The sequence below is a fragment of the Argopecten irradians genome, chromosome 11, assembly GCF_041381155.1.
Source record: "Argopecten irradians isolate NY chromosome 11, Ai_NY, whole genome shotgun sequence".
In the NCBI taxonomy this organism is placed as follows: domain Eukaryota; kingdom Metazoa; phylum Mollusca; class Bivalvia; order Pectinida; family Pectinidae; genus Argopecten; species Argopecten irradians.
In genome coordinates this window covers 24,778,569-24,796,982 of record NC_091144.1, presented here as the reverse complement: position 1 = coordinate 24,796,982, position 18,414 = coordinate 24,778,569, and the positions used below count along the sequence as shown (strand labels likewise).

At 34.4% G+C, this 18,414-nt stretch overlaps 1 long non-coding RNA gene and 1 pseudogene across 1 annotated transcript; one reads left to right on the top strand and one right to left on the bottom strand.

Moving 5' to 3' along the window:
* The window catches only part of LOC138335090 (Fanconi anemia group I protein-like), a 35,900-nt pseudogene that overhangs the window by 10,331 nt on the left and 7,155 nt on the right, over positions 1-18,414 (bottom strand).
* LOC138335091 (uncharacterized) lies at positions 2,144-3,725 on the top strand. The gene is made up of 2 exons (XR_011210232.1): positions 2,144-2,626; positions 3,481-3,725. It is a non-coding gene; the product is annotated as an uncharacterized lncRNA (long non-coding RNA).

The window sequence follows — 18,414 nt, the reverse complement described above, 5'->3', positions numbered from 1 at the left end:
TGTACATAATTGTTTCCAGTCACAAGTGTGTACTACAATAGGACTTATTAAAACCTGAAAACATTCCGATCTCTCCAAATCCTGACATATACAGGTTACAGTATTTCCTTCTAATATGAATGCCTTGAAACTAGTTCAACTCATTAAAACCTCATAACAATCTTATCACCCCAAATTCTGACTTACTGCATTTTCTTCTGATATCCATCCTTTGAAACTCTAAAAATTGTAGTGTGACATTTAATATTCATTTGATATTCTTTACATTATAACATGTAACTGCAAGTGATATGCCATATAGGAATGATTATAAACTTGTCCCTTGAACTTTAACCTACCTGAAACTTTTTGATGTTACTATAAATAACCTCCTGATGGTTGTCACTGTCCTGTGCTCCCACTGTAGTTAAACAATGAATATTATTTTTCTTAAATATTACATCATGTATGTGCCAAATATGCTAAAAGTAGCAACTACGTATGCAGAATGGAAATGAAAGGCGGTTGGGTGACAGGATGGTTTAATCATTTGTCCTTCACCTTGTCGTCCGGGGTTAGATTTCCAGCATGGGTATGCAAAGGTTAGAGGTTAGCTATGAGATCCTTTATTCTGTCTTTGCATATTACAGAGTTGCCTCCCTTGCGGGTAGATATCCATTGTGAGGTCATTATTTTGTGTGCGAAATTCACATCGTTTCTCTAAAATGAATGACATTACACCCGTAAACACATGACATCACAATTGATACCTACCTACAAGGGCAGAAAACTTTGTAATATGCAAATACAGAATAGGTTATCATTTGGAAACTTATTCTAAATGATGCCATCACTGATACAGTGATGCCTTTATTTCCCATTTAAAGATGATTATATTGGTCTTATGTTATGCCCTTCACTCAAAGAAATAAATAGCAACAAAAAACTAAAATTGTCCTCCATGGGTCAAACTAAACATCCACTCCCTCCCTCCCCAAACATGCTAATGATTTCAAATACTCATTCCAATATAAATTACACACATCTTCACTGTATAAGAATTATTGTCAAGTTTTAGTGAAATACTTCCAGTAGTTAAGGATGAGTAGTATTTTTGGGGTGTATAATTGCTATATATATATATTAGTCAGATTTGAACCATCCCTCCTGGCCATTACAGTTCACTTACAGATATCACAGAGACATGCGGCCAGTTGGTCCTTGTGTTGCTGAGTCAGTATGGTCACTATACTGACCAGTCCCTCTAAGCATTGACCACAGATCCCTTTACTCCGGTTACGCTTCCCTTCCTCTCCCGGCTTCTGGTTCTCAGAGTAATGCTTTAAGAAAGTACTGTCAAAAAAAAAAAAAAAAAAATTAAGTTAAGATTTAAGATGATAGTTTGTATGTAGTATTACACTCTAGATGTACCAAAATATTACCTGAAATAAAAAATTAAAAAAAAAAGATAAAGAAATAAAGGCCTCCACCTCCATATGAAATCCAGAGAACAGTATGGGAAACAAAAGGCTGTGACACAAGGAAGGGACATTGGTAATACTACAGGCCCACAATCACTTGTTTTAACAATTATTCAGCATCTACAGACAAGAAAACTTTCCAAACATCTACTTGCCAAAAATACTGGGGCATGAAATTACAAACCCTATAGCCATTTATTTTTGTAGGCTTAAATTTTCGCAATTTGGAAAATTACATTTTAGCGACTTCAAGTTTTGCAAAGTGTATATTTTTAAATTAATCGATTCTTAATATCTCATAGATTAAAATTTTGTGATTAAGGTGATTGCAAAAGAAAATATCCCAGCAAAAAAACAAAACAAAAAAAGTATTAAAACATACCTGCCCAGACTACAGATAAGTTGTCGTATCTTGTTACTGTCCCCCACCTCCATACCATCACACACTCCCTTGTCTTGAATCTGTTGGATTTTCTGTAGGGCCACTCCCATTACATACTTCCTGAACTCCATATTGTCTCTGAGGACCTGTACACTCTCCTGGTGGCTGGGGGCTGTGTCACTGTATAGACAGATCAGGGCCAAGTTTCACAAACATTCCTTAACTAAGAAATTCCTTACCTTAAATTTTTCTCATTGAAAAAAGCATTACAAAAGTTAAGGAAAAAATCTTAAGGTAATTTCTTAACTTTAAAGCGAATAGTCGGGCAAGTGACTGTAAAATCGGTAAAAATGGTATTAATATATCCGGTATAATTTCTTATGAATTAGAAAAATAAAACTTTCCGTCAAAATCGCTGTACATGCGAAGAAAATAATAATATCTATGGGAATCCTAAAAGTCCTCCCGACCGGCTATGAGTGCAGGTCAATCTTAACGCATGCGCAACATCCACCACTCTCCGTAGTAAACAAAACATGGCTACCGTAGTTTTGAACCAAAAGGTTTCCGCCAAAACAACCAACTGACACACCTAAAATGCGAAAGGAAAGGCAATGGAGCAGCGACAATCCCAACAACTGACTCGGTAAACATTACGACGCATGGAGAGTGTTAATACAACTTGTTATAGTGAAGAGAACAGTTCAAACGAGCACGCGGCTCCGGACCGCTACTGTACGTACCTAGGCCTACTACCCGGTACTCCCTGCTCAGCTGATAGTGAGTGAGTCTTCGTATTTTGATCATTATGTAAATAGTCCCTAGCAGTATTTTTTCATAAATGAGTGGTCACATATGGTCACATGTTTCATACCTGTTCCCCAATCGCGTAAAACGTAACCCTGGGGTAAATAGCGGTTCTTTCGTGGGGCCTCTTTAGGGGTAATGAATGCCCTGTATATTTATAAAATGTACCGTTGTAATGCATGTACAGTTAGAATGTAACCGCTAGTGCATTATCAAGCTAAGATTTGTTTCAATTAATCTATAATATTATGCTACCGGTCAATTCATACAGTTCTGATGTATATATTTATAGATTTTTAATTTGTAAATTTTTGTTCTGTACATGTTCTGGTAGTGTTATACACATACATTGTATATAGGATTTACATTGTAGGTTAATTGGTAAAATTGTATTGTATATGTTCTGATATACACATATACATATGTACATGTAGATTTTAGCTTGTTCTTTAGATATATTTGGAGGACACATACAGTATTATTTCTGGTCATATTAATAAATAGTGTTTGTATATTTATTGCAACTGTACCTGGTTCATGTGTATATGACAAACTTTACAGAGTTGAAATGTACTGCAGCCATGTATCATTTATAATTATTCTGAATTTTTGTTGGAACTATAGATAATGAATTTTGTATCTTTTTTGAAACAATATTTGATTCTATCAAATGCATCAGTGACACATTCACAACTTATAAAATGTTTTCTCTAAAATAAAAAAAAACTGTAGAATGAACCTACATTTATTCATTTATATATATTTGAAATTGATGATTTCAATTTTTGTCATATTCAACAGATATAAAAAATTGTTGGTTCTTTTTTTCAGGCACCATGCATGCATAGTGACATGAATACAGAAAGTTCATCCCTTGGACCTGTATACAAGTGTATGTATACATATACATACAATTAGCATCATATGAAGACTGAAGAATGTTGATATGAGTGCTCTTGAAAGTAAACTTTTCCAATATGGACCTAGAAGATCATGAACAGAACATTTAAACAGTATTAATTTATTAAATGTTCCTTTCAACTGTAATCATTAAATAAAATTATGATGCAATACTTTTTCATTGTTTAACTTTGTAGAAATATTTGTTTATATTTAGTCCTCTAGATCCAGTGATTATAATTCTTGCATCCATATGGCGGCCCATTTGTTTGTCAGGGCTTGTGAGATAGCTTTTCAATTACTTTTAAAATATAAGGATTTTTTTTACATATAGCAATATAGATACCATTGTCTTAGCATTTCTAAATTCTACTTTACAAGAGAGTAGACTCAACATATAAATAAAACCATAAAACTAGCAAGTTATCTGAAATGTTAAAAATCTTTTTGTCTGAACCAAATTTCACATTTATTGTCTATGTGTAACTTGTACATAGACCATTTATGTATTAATACTGTAGTAACAGTGATTACAAACACAGACTAAAATGTAGTATGTAGTACTATGTACATCTGTCTTTGATTTGAGTTCTAAACAAAAAAGTGGTACCTATTGGGAAGTTGTGACTTGGGCGGAGGGTGAAATACAGAAGAAATAGCTACACATGGAAAAAAGAAAGATATACAGTACCATATGGATTCAAAGTTGCTCCAAAATCAATGAGACTAAATAACCAAAAAAAAAAAGCCATGTAAACCCCAAATATGCAATGACCAGATCAATGATAAAGCACCCTTCCACTTCCAGTTATCTGTAGCTATTTCTTCTACATTTCAACCCCCCACTCAAGTTACAACTTCCCAACCTCATGATTCTTCTGTCTTTTAGCCCCCCCCCCCCCCCCCCCCCACCCCCACCCCCAACACACACATACCTGATTGATTGTCATGTTATTTCAGGTTCCTATTCAGGTATTATTCCTAAAAACCAAAAAGGGTACCTATACACACTGTGTACTCTCAAAGGAGGGGAACCACTTCATTCAAAAATGGAATTTACAATTTCATCTTAATTTTGAAATTTTCAATTTAATTATTGATTACTGGACTATTAAAACAGTATAGAACCCCTCGGCTACAGACAAAGTACTGTGGTACACATTTCTCTTAATTACTTTTCTTCAACTCAATCATCTTTTTCTCCAGAGCACAAAAAAGAAAAGGAAACAACAGAAAAGGAAAGTAACATACATGTAGGCCTATATGTTTTCTGGAAATATATATGATGTGTTAATTCTCACAGCATAGGCCTACATGAATGTGAAGAATTAAATATTATCAATGTTTGAGAGAATTTCCTAGTTGTAATTCTATAGCAGCTACATGGAATGTACGTTTACATATATTTATTGTACGATACATATACATCATAAAAGTTTCTTTCCTTCCAGCTGGACATTCATGTCATCTCTCTCCAGAACTCAAATATTGTTTACAAAAAAAAACAAACAGAGACATAGATAATTTAATTAAATCTCTGCAAAAAACTACACGAATAATTGAACACATATATTGTACTTGTAAAATATCTATGTATGAGCTAATTTATTTTCACATCTTTGACAGCTACATGCATGGACGTTCTATGGAACGTTTTCGTGTGGTTTTAAATGGGAAATTATGTTACGATTATTTGTACTTAACCTTCATGATTCGGTTGATGTAAAATACGACGAATGCGATGCTGCAATAATTGCCCCTTGCCGGGGCCCCATCTCTGCATCGGCCGAATATTTGTGTCGATTTCCATGTACAAGATGCTTTTATCGAAAAATTATTACAAAGCATTGTCATTAATGTAAGAATACTTCATTTGCATCAAATGTATCATCTCAAAACAATAATTTGCATACCGCATTAGTGGTTTATCACACGAAACGAAACCGACACGACTGAGAAACACATGTCCATGTTGACATTTCCACGCAGCCTCGTTTTCAAAGAGTTTGGCGAATTTATATTTAGAACTGTGCTAAATTTACACGGGGCTTCCCCAAAATTTCAATGGTCAAAACTGGACACCGTAAGCAGAACTTGACCATCATTATGGTATACAATGACTTTTGGAAGGCCAAAGAACACATTTAGACTGGTTTCCTTTGCCCGACTATTCACTTTAAATTCTGCAAAGGAAAACATTATGGACGTTAAGGAGAAATCTTAAGTTAAGGAGCCTTCCTTAAAATCTGTAATGCTTTCCTCTGGAGAATTATAAGTTAAGGGATTCCTTAAATTTAAGGAATATTCATGAAACCGGGCCCTGATGTTATCACGCAGCAAAACTCAGAAATAAGCCTAACATTATTCAAGTAATGAGTTGTAAGGGTTATAATTTATAGGGCTAAGTTAAATGAACATTTCTTAACTTAGGGAATTGATGTTAAAGATGCTCCACTGCAGACAGAGCATAACCACTACTCATCATTTGAATAATAATTGGCGTTGAATCGTGTATACATATGTTTAATTAACACAAAAAATAATACAAAATAATTCATTTTGGTTTTATGTGTATGTTCATAAAGGACATAGTACCACAGGATTTTAATTATTTTTAATATTTTCATCTTGAAGTAAAATTAGAAGCTCAAACTTTTCAATGGTGGTAATGATGTGTAAAGTAAGTAGCTTTTGTAACTGAAGAAAAATCAAATATAGTCTGCTCCTGATTTTGATGAAGAGCAAGAGGCCTAGAGGGCCTGTATCGCTCACCTGGTTATTGTAATGCCAAGTAATATTCTGATTACAGGTTCATTGTTTCTTTTCTGGAGGAATTTAAGATTTACCTCTTATTTCCCTATTGGGACCAACTCTTTCTGCTTTTTTTCCATAGAAAATAGAGTTAAGATGATTTCTTTCAAGTAGGTTTTAATTAGAGTGAGTGCTTTTTGTTTTTAGAAATTTGAAGGAAAATTCATTTAGAAAGAATGATTCAATAATCATTTGACCAATCTCAAGAATTTCGAGTATAGCTGGATATTTTTGAAGGTCAATTTTTTTGGGAGGGGACCAAAGCAATGTCATGAGAAACTGCTGAAATATCTTCTAGCAAAAATGACCGGCTGTACAGTAGTTCATTCTTACTTGATAATGGCATCGAGAAAGGCAGTGATACAGTCCAAAGACATCATACTCCGTGGAGCTTTACCGACAGGCCCCTTGCCTTTCTTCCCGGCGGCAGCATTAGCTTTCTCCTTCAGTACTGCTCCCAACTTCTGGTAATTCTCGTACAAATCTAGCACCTCTTCTATACTGTTTATACTGTAAAATAACAACATTACAACTATCTAATCTTGATACAAGAATTTGTCAAAACATAAGTGTTTGTCAGGAATTTTATCATGCTGAAATATATACCATATTTTCCAGAGTATAAGCCAATACTTTTTTTTACGGAAATCAGGACACTGCTGCTTATATTCCACAGTGATTTACATCTGGATAAAGACTAAAATGAGACAATAGCAAGATTGACATGTATACATAGGAAGGACTTAAAACCTTCAAGTCCTCACCTGAACTGTCCTGACAGAAATGTGTATTCCATTAACACTTCATATGTCCCAAGCACAAGGATAGCAAAGATGTTGTTCTTTACTCCGACGCTGTTACCCAGGGAGAAGTCGGCAGCTTTGTCCTACAACCAGAAGGTTCAAATATAAAATTCAAAATGACATTTGTCATTTATGTCAATATGTCCTACAAACACAACAATCAGACAAATGAATTAAACATTAACGGTACTTGAATCTAACTCTTCAGGCTTTCCCATGCATATTTATAATTTTTGTATTATTCCACTGAGGAATGGAAAGTTTGCATGGGTGAAAGTGTCGGAAAATACTGAAAAAGCTGTTTTGGCATAGATTAATAGAATCTTTCCCTACCTAGAGGGTGTGACAAGGAAATCATAACCCGAGGGGTAGTTCATGAACATCCAACCTGAGGCTTGCAGATGGTTGGACATTCAGGAATTACTTGAGTGTTGTGATTTTGTTGTCACATCCTCATAGGTATGGAATGATTCCTTTTATCTCATATACAAAAGAAAAAGATGAGATTATTTAAAGTGAATAGTCGGGCAAAGAAATTCAGTCTAAATGCGTTCATTGGCCTTCCAAAAGTTCTCACATATTAAAACGACGGTCAAGTTCTACTTACGTTTCCCAGTTCTGACCATTAAAATAAAGTAAAGTTGAAAGCATTGAAAGCGAGGCTGCGTGGAAATGTAACCACGGACATAGTCAGCCGGGAGGATGTTTTAGGATTCCTATACTTTAAATTAATTTCTTCGTACGCAGACAGATTTTGACGAGATATTTTATTTTTCTATTTCATAAGAAATTCTACTGGATACACTCACATCATTTTTACCGACTTAAGTCATCCTTGCCCGACTGTTCACTTAAAAAAAAAACACCAAAGTATTATCACAGGGATATTAACATGGTCCCATTGACTGTACGTTACTATTGACGTCATCAACTGACAACAATGCATGCCATGTTTACACTGCATAAAATCAGGACGTCACATAATTGTCTTCAGATTCAAAAGGTTAGTTTGCGCATTTTGTCATACCCTAGGAGTTTTACAAGGAAATCTCTCACAGCTAAAACCGGTGACATCAGTGAATGGTGAGAGAAAACATGAACTCATCAAATATGATGAATTATTCCCTAAAATACGGAATCATTTATCAATACTGAAAACTTCCACTGATGTGTTTAGTGTCATTGTTCTCACTATTCTTCTTCTTCTGGTGAGACCATATTAAGTTTAGAATAACAGATGTGGGACCAAACTTACCTTTTAAGAATCCATCTTTTCTAAGCATTTCAAATTATAAATTCTTGAATCCATCTTTTCTAAGCATTTCAAATTATAAATTCTTGAATGACAAAGTATTTATAAATATTTTTAGAGTATGAAGAAAACAATGAACCAAATTATTCTCATTACCAACTCGAAGTCCTCCATCTCTGATTTCACCATCCTCTTGGTAATGCTTTCTAACATATCCTCCAGCTCAGACTTAACAGCCAGGATGTGTGTCTCATCCTCGGGTCCGTCGTCGTCCGTCTGTTGCCGTCGGATATCCGACACCTTCAGTAAGGATAGCTGGATACAACCAAGTAGGTGAGCCTGTTACAGAAAATAGGTGTCATATATATCTCTTGTTCATAATGGAGGGTAAAAATTTGAATTCTGTTAAATGTACTTGTCTTTTTTTAAGTTTCTCAAATAAACCATACTGTTCATACTTGCATGAGATTGTGGTAGCCAAATGGTTAAGATGTCCTGGCATATTTATTATTACCCACAAGCCCTCCACCTCTGGGTCACAAGTTTAAACCCCATGTAGGGCAATTGCCAGGTACTGACTGCCAGGGTCAGTGGTTTTACTCCTGGTACTTTGGCTTTCCCCCCACTTTCTAACCCTGGCATGTGCGTTAATGACCTTGACTGTTAATAGGATGCTTAACTAATCCAACCAATCAAAATCAAACGTACCAGGGGTTCTTGTAGATAGACTTGGTCACCCTGTGCACAAATACACAGATCTAGTTTTACTGGTGGGTTCACATCCTCAGATGGCTCATAGTACTTCTTTAACTGAAAAAAAGGTAACACTCCAAAGATTACAAACTTATAAAACTCTGGTTACAATATTATCTAATGAAGAATTACACATAATTATTTATTTTGCTTATCTCGCTTTGAATATAATGTTGAAAACAATTTGGTAAAAGAAAAACAGGACAAATATTTCTCCATAACATAGATCCCATGTGGTTTGTAATGATAGTATATGTAGTAGCTTCTCCATAGCCTCTCATATGGTTATAACAATTTTGTACTATATCTTATTGTCTACTAGGAGGCAGGGAGTAATTGTTGCTCTACAGAGTAAACTTTACACGTCTCCACATTTGTCAAGAGGTGAATAGAGGTAGTTGAGCGACAACAATATCCCGACAAATTACTTCAAGCCCTACACCTCTTGGTCATCATAAGTTCAAAACCCATGAGAAGCAGTTACTAGATATTGACTGTAGGTCTGTGATTTTTCTCCTGATACTCTAGCTATCTGCCATTTCCTAAACATGACATGTCCTTTAGTGACACTGGTTGTTCATAGGACATTAGCTCATTCACCCCTGAAGACAGGTGTGAACTCTTCTAATTAAAAGGTTGGAACAGTTCATTATGAATTTTCAGGGGTGGATGAATTAATCAATCAATCAACCAAACTGAATTAGTTGCTTACCTGTGATAGCAATATATCAAGGATAGGCCCCTGAAGCTGACTGTTCCGACACAACACTTTGTAGATACCCTTCAATGGATAGAGAATAAATTCAGAACTCATGTATAACCCAACACAACAACTTGTAGATCCCATTCTGTTCTCAAAAAAAAAAGTTTTGGAATCAAAGTTGAAATTTCGTGACAGGAGAGTTACAAATAGCATTAATCTGATTGCTAATATTTTCAAAGTACAGTCAAATCTGTCTTAACAACCCCCTGTATTCAGCGACTTCCTTTCTTATGTGACCTTAATTATTCCTCCCAATGATATTTACTATATAAATGACCTGCATTCAACGAACACTTGCCTAACCCGACTAACGACCATAAAAATTCACTCCAACGTTTTCATAACCAGTCTCAAGTGACTATTTTGAAACTGAAACCGGAAGTTTTGAAATGAAATCTCACACGATTTCGTGTGATTATGTTGTGACCATTGTTTTAGTCAACCAGACGCTCGATATAATGCATTAAGCAAGGCGTGGTCAACAAGAGTCTGACTGCATTGAGCAAATGTATGTCACTGCTGAGATTTATTAGGCCATGTTATACGACATTTACATCACTATTGTATCCTATATTACCTGAAATGTATGTGTATAACGCACCAAAATTATTTGATAGACTTCCAGGAAATAACCTGTTTGCCAACATATGTGTCACACGTGTGCAATTTTAGCAGTCGTTCCTAACATCGTTTTTTCGCTGTCTGCAGGCATTTATTAAACTTAGATGATCATTAAATAATAATAAAAATAACTTGTGTATTGATGTTTCATCATTTCTGATAGTTTTATAACTTTTTTCTTGATAACAATTCCGCAAAAATCTGAAGCCAAATCGAGTCTGGCATTTTGTTGTCATTGTAAACAGCTACGCTTCAGACGGCCCATTTTCCGTGAATTCAAGCATTTTGCGATTGAACGTGCTTCTGGTACATAATTATATTAATCTTTATTATATTTCCAGTTGATACTATTTCTTTTAGACACTTTTACCTAGATTATTGTGATGTATAAATTTGATAAATTAGAGAGTACAACATTTTAATTTTCAAGTGTAAATCACAACATAAATATTCATCCCAAAGGAGCATTTTACGATAAACCTTTGGAAGGTCACTTAAAGACAGGTTTGACTGTAGATGGCAAGTTTTCCATTTTATTTGATATCTGGATTATCATAGGTCTAATGCATCGTTTAGAAATTAGCACCCTATTTTCATATACCATATCTGACACAATAAGCACCTTAATGCCTGTTACCACCCCCTCTTATTTTCTTAGACCTCTATTTCACTTTCCTTGATTTAAATGCAAACAGAAGATATGAAAACTGTGTAGTATCTTCATTGATTTCATTTTCAAATTGAGTTATGGCTTACAGTTTGTTCTATTATGCAGGGGTTTCAATATCAGGTGGTACCCATACTTTTTGCTGGTGATTTTTGTAAAAATCATGAATGTAGCAAATAAAAGTAAGGGAAAATAAAAACACTAGTCTTGAAAAAGTCAGAATTATATAAACTGACCTCGTAGAAGATGAGGCGAACATCAGCCTGCTGCGTCAGAACTCGGCGTAAATTTCCAATGATCTCTAGACACAAGGCCTCGTTACTGGAAGGGTTATATCGAGCATGAATATCCACCTGTATCTGAACAACAAAACAAAAAACACTTAAAAGGGCTCCATATGGGGTTTGATGAATCACATCTTTCAAAATCGGAAGATTACTATCTTTTTTAACTATATAATTGGGCAATGAGATAGGGAGTCGTAAATCAGAAATTTTCCAAAAGAATCGGGAAAGTTGGCAAGTATGCATCTCTTCACACTTTCACTAAATATCTTAAATATGACCATTTACGATTAAACGACTCATCAGTAAAACCATTTCATCAATTAATCAAACAAAATTTTGGGCTGAATGGATATCACAACTGTGGCGCTTGACTCTCCAACAAATGACTTGGACCCACATAAACATAAGATATATTTTATTTTTTATTATGTGATTGGAGGTAATATGGAATGTGTAAGCCAAGCTATGTATTGAAGAGAGTCAATTTCATACCAGACTTACAAATGATGTAAAATGCCCAAATTCAAGATGTTCAAAGACCATTAATATCATAGACACTTATGACATAATAAACATTTAATTTCATGCATAATTAAATTTCATGTATTTCATGGACAACGAGAAATCATGAAAATTCATTGCTGTGAAAATGTTTCCAGCACAAGTACAGAAGAACCATGCAAGTCTGGAAATCCTCTGAGAACCTTACCTGGCTAGATGAGATGGCCTGACTAGCTTGACTTGGTTGTAATCCTCCAAGGACACGAAAATGCTTCAGGATTAGGAGAAATCCATTCACTCCTATTTTTCTAGAGTCCAGCTGCCTAAAAATAACCAAATTTTCCCAATTGGTACTTAATAAAATCTGTGTATAGGCAATAAAATATCAATCACACTTTAATTATCAATGTTTTGGGTTTGGAGTAGATTTTGCATGAATTCGAAGTAGTCTATATTATGCAATTAAAGACAATTTCTATGATATGTAGAATCTTCAAACAACATGCTGTGCATTCTAATTAAAATTAGACTTGTAATTCTGGTCCGTTTGAATCTCTCGGGAAGTATAAACGGCTAACAGTACATTCTAAGATGTTCTAATTTTAGGCCCGGGGGTCATGCTGAGGTGACCCAAAACGAGGAGATGTTAGATCTTGTATTGAGCGTAACATAGAGTATCGTAGTGAAACAGAATTACAAGTCTAATTTTAATTAGATTGTACACTGTAATACGTGAAATGTTCTTTGGTACTTTGATATGAAGCTTTCATAATATCATATAAATAGATGTATTATTGCTGATGACGTATGGAATAGCGAATCCAAAGATGAATAAAACAATTCTTTTGCTTTTCTAATTTTGTAGTTCAAAGGAAACAATTAAAACGAAAGATTATGAACGAAGTACATTTCTTACAGTAATTAAACCATGTGATGCACTAATACAACGTTACCATTTACATTTGAAACACCTTACCTAGAAAACATTGCTTTCCCTTAGAACGAGAATGAGAGCGTCTTTCAAAGACATACTGAATTTGAGCAGTGGCTGAATGGCTTTGAGGAGTCCTTCTGCTGAAGTAGGTGTCAGAAACGATAAGTAATCAAACATTTCTCTCACTTTGGGAGTGGACTCCAGCAGGATCTGGGGCGCGGACATCACAGTACTGGATAGAAGTTCTGTAATTCATAAACACACTGTGTCAGTGGAGAGTCGATTTGTTTGAGACTTAGGCCAAGAAAAAGTCTTTTTAGGGTTACATTGGCAAAAAAAAATAGGGTCGGTAGGTCGGGAGCATTTTTTTTTTAGTGTCTTTCACTCTAAAATAACGGCAGGAACCAGATTCTGAGATCTAAATCCCGCCTTTAAATTTTTTTTTGTAAAATTAGGGTCGGGGGTAAAAAATTAGGGTCGGTCAGGTAACCCTAAACAGACATATTATTTTTTTTGCCTTAATAAATTCTAAGGGAATTACAAAATTATCTACCCAATACCCTTTACTGATTTGTCATCGTTTTAGCCATGAGATTTCTCTGTCAACCTCTAAAGTATGACAGATTGGGCACGTTTATCTTTTGAACTGAAAGCACAGGCAAAAAAATTAAGTGATGTCATAAATTCATGTGGGCATTCATTGTTGATGGCGTCATCAATTTGGAAGTGTGGCTGACAGACCCATGATCACGTCACTATGAGAATGTTTCTTTTGAAAATACTATCTCATGCTTTTCATTTGCAAGTTTAGAGAAAAATATTTAATTTTCTTCCTTAGAGGTGCAACAACAAAACCTTAACCTTCAGAGGAATTCATGAATATCCAACCATCAATAGGTCTAAGGTTGGACATTTATGAACCATCCTTTGGGGTATGACTTTGCTGTCACACCCCCTGAACAGGAATATCCATAATTTTTCAAGTGTAACTTTTCTCCAAAACAGGTAAAAATTAATTAATAACAATATAGGAGAATCACCTTTTGAGGGAGAGACACAAAATCTTAATCTCGTCACACGAATCTGAAGCTGTCAAGCACAGGATTACCCAGTGTTTGAAATTTAATAATCTAATGTGACCAAGGTTGAAGTGGAAGATTCTATCCATCTCATCTTATGGTAATCAGAAAGCACCAAAAGATCTTTGTATTATCAACAATGCGTATTTACCTAAAAAATGGCTGACAGGGGACGTTGCCTTGGTAACTACTCGGTTAAATATATGTTCCAGTATATCTGCCCGAACCATCTCATGTGACTGTAAAATAAAGTATCTTCTAATTAGAAACCAAGCTATATTTCACAAATATCATGAAAAGGTGTTTCACATCTGATGTACATGGAGCAAATATTCATTATTAAAAAATCGTTCTAAATACAGGACTTTGGCTCTATTGATATACAAATATCTCTACAGTATCCGTGTATCTGTAGAGCGAAAGGCCTCTAGTCTAAGAGGACAACAGAAACCAAGTACCACATAACATGAAATGATCGTTGTTTAGAAATGTTCCTTGTTTTTGTGGTTGCTGCGACATTATTACTCCATCAGCTATTAAACCACGAATATGGTATCTCTATTCCTGAAATTATATCAAAGCTCTATACCACGAAAGAAAGAAGACATGAATGTTTGAGGATTGTGTTCTTACACACACTGCCTGTTTGTCTCCTTCATTTAGTCACTTTTCACAGATGACCTTTTTTCAAATACTGATATTAAAGAGTACCTTTTTAAAACAGGTATATTGGTATATTTTAAAATGAGTAATGATATTATATTGGTATCAAGTAGCGATACCCAACGCTGGAATAAGAGAATGTATATCTTACTTTGAATGTATGAAGCAATATTTTGCTTCCAAGTTGACAGGCACGATGTGTTGGTGTGTTTGACGGCACACAACTGGTCTCTTCCACTCGTCCAAATGCTGCTTTCGGCCCAAAAGAGTCCATCAAGGCCAAACCCAGCTGTACTAGTCCCTGTATCACATGGTCCCAGCCATACACACTATAAATCAATGTGTACAAAACATACACGGTATTAAGTCAATCCACTTCAGGATTTTGTGCTTATATACTATAAATCAACTTTCATTCTCGGCTGCTAAACTTAGCAATTTCTATTTCAAACAAATTGGTAATAATTTACTTTCACAGACTTGAAAAGTGAATAGTGATATAAATATGAATTTGCAGAAATAAACTTTCACAAACTTTGTGATCCAAGTAAATTTGTGACATTAAACTGCACACGAAAGACAGTTTGTTAAATAGCAGTATTAAGGAACTTTAAGTTACTTACAGTTTTAATCCTCTACATGACTCCTATCTGATGCTTGGCTTTGTCTCAACAATTAGTATTAAAGATGCTCCACCGCCGACAGAGCATAAATGATATTAATCATTTAAACAATAATGTGTGTTTAATCGTGTATATATGCCTAATTAACACAAAAAATAATATAAGATAATTTGTTAATTTGTTTCGCCTTTGGTGCATGCGCAATCAGTACTTCATTCCATATAGGATATAGTGTCACGGAATATTTTCAGGATGCAATTAATTATTTTTCATATCTTTAACTTAAATTAAAATTAGAAGCTCAAACTTTTCAATGGTGGTAATGGTGTAAAGTAAGTAACTTTTGTAACTGAAGAAAAACTGTTTTTAATTGTGAAAAAATACCATTTGTTAGCAGTGGAGCATCTTTAATGCATTTCAATACACTAACTGAATTTGCCATTTTTTTTTTTTTTTTTTTTTTAAAGATCATTGTGCTTTAAATCCTATTTCTCAAAAGGTGGTTAATCGAAATTGCAGCGAATGGATATTATCTAGATATAACTTACCAATTTCTTGAAACAATCTTAAGTCCAAAGCTGACAAGCTTTCATATAAGTTAAAAGGAGAAAAACTTAAATTTTGATTTAAGTCTGCACTTTTGTTTCCTGATATCACCTGAACCCCAAGCATAACTTACCTGGTTTCACCTTTACCCTTGATATAAATCACATAAAACCTATATATATAAGTCACCTGTTCTGTACAGTTTTCCAGCACCAAGTCCTCGATACGACTACTCTGTGGAACAACTTCCCTAACCCAGGCAGACTGGTCCTGCTTGTCACAATCTTTAAAACTTTTTAAAATTGTGCCTTTCAGGAAGTCAAATATCTGCAGAAAATAAGTGTCTATCAAAATGTATCATTTTTAAAATGAAGTTTGATTCAATGCTGCAAGTAATTGTCTGTCTTAAATTGTATTGTCATTATCTAATTCTCCTTTCTGTTCAGCATGAGATGGGTGATAATTTACATAGGCTATGCCTGTGGTTCTATACTTTTTCATATTTTTGAAAGTTTTGACACTGAAAAAAAAATAGTTACCAGAATTTCTATAATATTAATGAGCTAGAATTTCTTTTTCATTTACCAATAAGGATCATAGTAAGATTTAGAGACACATAGGTAAACATTGGGTTAACACGATGGCATATAGGATCCCAAGATAATGATCTTAAGCTTACTACTAGGAACTTAGCCAAGCAAATTTGACTGACAAAAAAATAAATTCTGAAATTTATAGTTAAATTTTCATGGTCCCAGATTCGAGTTAGTTATGTTGATTTACCTGCTATTTTAAGAAAATGAGTAATATTATACCTGGTCTTCAAACCTATGGATACAGGAGAGTGACAGAGCCAGGGCGAGATTGAACGGTGCCAGTACCTCAGTAGTACTGCCGTGTTGTCGGCCCTGTAACATCAAATATCAAAACTATAGCTTCATATGTTATCTTAGGCCATTCCAATTTGATTTCTCGTTCGTCAGATTTTCTGCTCCTCTTTTCCAAAAATGAAATAAAAATGAAATAATTTTTCTTAGCGCTCCCATTTTTTTGTCCGAAAATCTGATGAACCCGGTCATTTTTACTAGTAACCGTTTCTGGGTCACCCAGATGTTTGTATTATTTGTGCAGTCTCTTCAAACAAGCAAGCGTCTTAAAAACCTTTACAACAACATACCTAAATGTCAAGTTTTTCCCCATCACGTGCAGACAGAGTGGTACATAGAAATAGAGACTGAGGGACGCATACTTTTTAATAGGATGGTCCCGATTTTAGCCTTTTTTTTTTTTGCCGATGTCCGCAACTGTTTTAAAAAGACATGTCAATTATTTTATGGGCAATCCGCTTAGTGGTTTAACACCTCAGTTATCTTATCTTAAGACCCAATCAGTGTGGTATTTTGACAGGTGGCCCACATAGCTTGTATTTGCCAACATGTTTTGACTGCGTGACTTAGTTAACAGCTAGGTGACGACTCGTTTGCTATTCGGTCAAATATCGGTAGTAAATTTACACACTTTACTGGGATCCAAACATAGTATTACTTATGTTTCATTTTGACTTCTTCAACAATATAACATAGATTTGCCTTCATTTTTATGTTGATTGGTTATGTATGTTTGCATTTGAATTACCCAAAGCGTTTCATGAGAAAATCATAAAAAAATAAATTTAGAATATTTCTTTTATGAATGCTGATATACATGTGGTGAAACTTTTGAGCCATACTGTCTATAAATTTTTATACAAATATACTTTTTAAAGACAATGAAGGAATGTTATTAAAATGAATAATTTTTGTGTTAATATTTTTGGTGGTTACATGTATAAACATTATCTCATTTTAAGTATGAGCTGCTAAATAAGTAACATGCTAAACAAAAATAGTCAGTTCATACAATATTATGTGTCAACTAAAAAAGAATGTGCATGTCAGATGAGGCTATATTGGGTTTAAACAAATTTTCCATTAATGCTAATCGCTGATTGTTTCTATTTAGTGCGTTGGTTTTTGCTGATAGCTCTGTCAACAGCAAATTAATTATTGAAATTATTGACAATAAGTAAAGCTTTCTTGACTATTTCCTTTTAAGTATTAAACATTGCTATTTCAATGTTAAAATTTTTCATGATTTGTCTTAAAATTGAATTATACCATGCATTGAATATGGCAAGCCAAGTTACTTATTATTCTTTTATTCCGATATCGGAAATGAATTTCCGATATCGGAATTAGATTTCTCGATATCAGAAATTTAATTCCGATATCGGAAATTCTAATTCCGATATCGGAAATTCTAATTCTGATATCGGAATTAGAACAAAAATTCTTGATAATCAGAAATTCTAAATTCTGATATCGGAAATTCTAATTCCGATATCGGGAATTAGAAAACAATTTCCTATATGGGAAATTCAATTTCCGATATCGAAAATTCAATTCCCGATATCGGAAATTGATTTCTCGATATCGGAAATTGAATTCCCGATATTGGAAATTGAATTCCCGATATCGGAAATTGAATTTCTGATATCGGAAATTAGAATTCCAGATATCGGAA